Source organism: Pseudophryne corroboree, chromosome 2 (assembly GCF_028390025.1).
Source record: "Pseudophryne corroboree isolate aPseCor3 chromosome 2, aPseCor3.hap2, whole genome shotgun sequence".
In the NCBI taxonomy this organism is placed as follows: Eukaryota; Metazoa; Chordata; class Amphibia; order Anura; family Myobatrachidae; genus Pseudophryne; species Pseudophryne corroboree.
Genome location: NC_086445.1, coordinates 264753381 through 264756885, shown reverse-complemented (window position 1 = coordinate 264756885; position 3505 = coordinate 264753381). Strand labels below are relative to the sequence as shown.

Sequence of the window (3505 nt, the reverse complement as noted above, 5' to 3'; positions counted from 1 at the left end):
TCTACATTTAGGTTCTTTTTAATTGAGGTTACTATACCTTTTATATCGAGCCTTCCTCAAGTTTATGTGCACATTTTCTCCCTCTCATATATGTCACTAAGGGGACAGTACTGATTAAGGTTGTTACCAGGCATATTCAGCCTATTATCAGGTTACCCATGCCCCAATAGGGATGTATCCAATGGGGGTGGTTAGTATACCCCTCCCCTCTACTTCCTTTATATACTGATCAATATAAGTGAACTATACCAGTGAACAAGCCTGTAAAAGGTGAAACGGTCCGTTTGGTCAGTGGAGATATAGGGCATATATATATCTCTTTGGTGATATCCCGGTCATGTAAGCGCCCACTTGGGCAAAATTACACCAGTACTAACTGCTCACTTTGATAATCTTTTTGTGTACCACTCACTTTAAACTTTTTAAGAGATTACTCTGACATACTTGTTACTTTTTTTCAAGAGACTTTCTTTTTATGCTTATGCTGCAAATTAGGCTCATAATGTGTTTATTTTGACACATATGTTCCTTTCTCTTGGTTCAAGAGATTGCCTTCTAATGTTTTTTCTGCAAGCTATACCTATACTGTGATTGCACAGCTGATTTGTTTTTAGGACAAATTTATACACTTTACATAGTTTGCTTTGAACAGCATTAATACAAATTGAAACAACTGACACCAAAAGGGTTGTTTTACTATATTTGTCTTTCCCTTCTGTTTGAAGAGAATATTTCTAAATACTGATGGTGCTAAATTATGTCTATAATAATAATAATAATAATAATAATAATAATAGAGAATCTGCTTTTAGTACTAATTTACTAACCTGATTCAGCTTTAAAACCAACTACAATCCTCTCCATAATCAATTGTATTTGATTGATTTTAATCAGCCGCACCTGGTTGCTGTTAGTATTAACTGCCCACTTTGACAATCTTTTTGTGCACCACTCGCTTTAAACTTTTTAAGAGATTACTCTGACATACTTGTTACTTTCTTCTAAGAGACTGTCTTCTATGCTCATGCTGCAAATTAGGCTCATAATGTGTTTGTTTTGACACATATGTTCCTTTCTCTTGGTTCAAGAGATTGCCTTCTAATGTTTTCTCTGCAAGCTATACCTATACTGTGATTGCACAGCTGATTTATTTTCAGGACAAATTTATACACTTTACGTAGTTTGAACAGCATTTAATACAAATTGAAACAGCTGACACTAAAAAGGTTATTTTGCTATATTTTTCAATATTGATGATGCTAAATTATGTCTATAATTACATAGAGAATCTGCTTTTAGGACCAATCTACTAACCTGACTCAGCTTAAAAACTAACTACAATCCTCCTCATAATTAATTGTATTTGATTGATTTCAATTAGCCGCACCTGGTCGCTGTACATATATTTACAAGTTATTGTCTTCTCCCTTTTCTTTTCTCCTATACCCAATTCATGCCTTATTGGCATTTATTGCTATCATTTTTTCTTTCCTTGCACTCTTGCACCTCTGTACCAATGTGCTCTCTCATCCAGTTCCTTTCACCACGGTGGTGGTGATTAATGTTTGTGGAAGCCCCCATTCTGGACAGCAGAAGCACATTTCTGTTTACCAGGAATAAGTACTCACTCATCCAACCGTTTACGGCCATACTCCACAGGAGACGCCTAATCTCGTCAGATCTTGGAAGCAAAGCTCTGGAAGGCCTGGTCAGTACTTGTTTGGGAGACTGCCAAGGAACACCAGGTGCAGTAAACTTGGTTGGAAAGCAGCAGGAACATTCCTCTAATATTCTTTTTCTCTTCTTTCAATAGAAAGAACAGATTTATTATTATATGCTTCATATATGAATGTCCATATCTTTTCACAAATCTGCTGTGTCTTTAAAATCGCTTCTTTATGATTCAATCCACTATCTGTTGGTTATCATTAATTAATTTTTCGTTAACTCTGCAGATTATACACTCCTGTCTAACCTGCTGCATTAAAATGCCTATGGTGACACTACCGTCAGACATTGATACAGAAGGTGGTTCAACACCATACTAGGCAACAAACCTTTCAATTCAATGTTGCTTAGATTAACTCATGGGATATCATCACAGGAGACTCCAGCTATCCACCTGTTGACAGTGGACATATGTTAAGCTACTCCTGCGATTATATAATAAATGTTCATCTTTTGCGGTATTTACTGTTTATTAATTTGAAATTACCTTGGTATTTATATTTGTGTTTGGAATACCTTATCTTGTCTGTCACACTATATTTTAAATGATCCATAATAAAGGGTAAATTTTACTGTCTCGTTTTCTCAATAAGAGTGCCCCAGCATAGTCTTTCTTTTCCCTTCTTGATTTTTTCAAGGATGCATATTATAATATATAGCTATTTAGCTAAAGTTAACTAATTAGCTAGTTTCATAAACTGACTGAGTGATTCTCATGACAAAGAGCTGTTGCACAGCCGCAGTGCAAGTAAGTAAATCTAGGGCCAGAGAGGATGGATAAAACTGTATAAAATACAGTATTATTAATTAAAGAATCCAAAAAATCAATCACTCGAAAAATAACACAGTATTTTCGTCTAGTCTATTTTGGTCATGACAACTTGGAGGAATATTTAGTCAACATTTTCGTTATTAAGAAATTCCTATTTTCGTTATCGTTACATTTTAGTCACAGAAAAAAACTTAGTCGACGAATAGTTTTAGACTAAATTTTTATCGACGAAATTAACACTGTTTTGCAGCATCTTACAAATATACAATAGTGCAATGAAAATAGAAAATCAGAAAGATTTACAATAGAAAACATTGCAAAACATGTGTTACAAGTTATAATAAGATTTTACTTACCGATAAATCTATTTCTCATAGTCCGTAGTGGATGCTGGGGACTCCGTCAGGACCATGGGGAATAGCGGCTCCGCAGGAGACAGGGCACAAAAGCAAGCTTTTAGGATCACATGGTGTGTACTGGCTCCTCCCCCTATGACCCTCCTCCAAGCCTCAGTTAGGTACTGTGCCCGGACGAGCGTACACAATAAGGAAGGGTCTTGAATCCCGGGTAAGACTCATACCAGCCACACCAATCACACCGTACAACTTGTGATTTGAACCCAGTTAACAGTATGATAACAATGAAGTAGCCTCTAAAAAAGATGGCTCACAACAATAATAACCCGATTTTTTTTTTTTTTTTTTTTGTTACAATAACTATGTACAAGTAATGCAGACAATCCGCACTTGGGATGGGCGCCCAGCATCCACTACGGACTATGAGAAATAGATTTATCGGTAAGTAAAATCTTATTTTCTCTAACGTCCTAGTGGATGCTGGGGACTCCGTCAGGACCATGGGGATTATACCAAAGCTCCCAAACGGGCGGGAGAGTGCGGATGACTCTGCAGCACCGAATGAGAGAACTCCAGGTCCTCCTCAGCCAGGGTATCAAATTTGTAGAATTTAGCAACCGTGTTTGCCCCTGACCAAGTAGCTGCTCGG

The 3505-nt window shown here is 36.8% G+C and overlaps 1 pseudogene; it reads left to right on the top strand.

Annotated features, from left to right (window-relative positions):
- Positions 1 to 1638: 1638 nt before the first annotated feature.
- LOC135052050 (5S ribosomal RNA) lies at positions 1639 to 1757 on the top strand (annotated as a pseudogene).
- The last annotated feature ends 1748 nt before the right edge of the window (positions 1758 to 3505 follow it).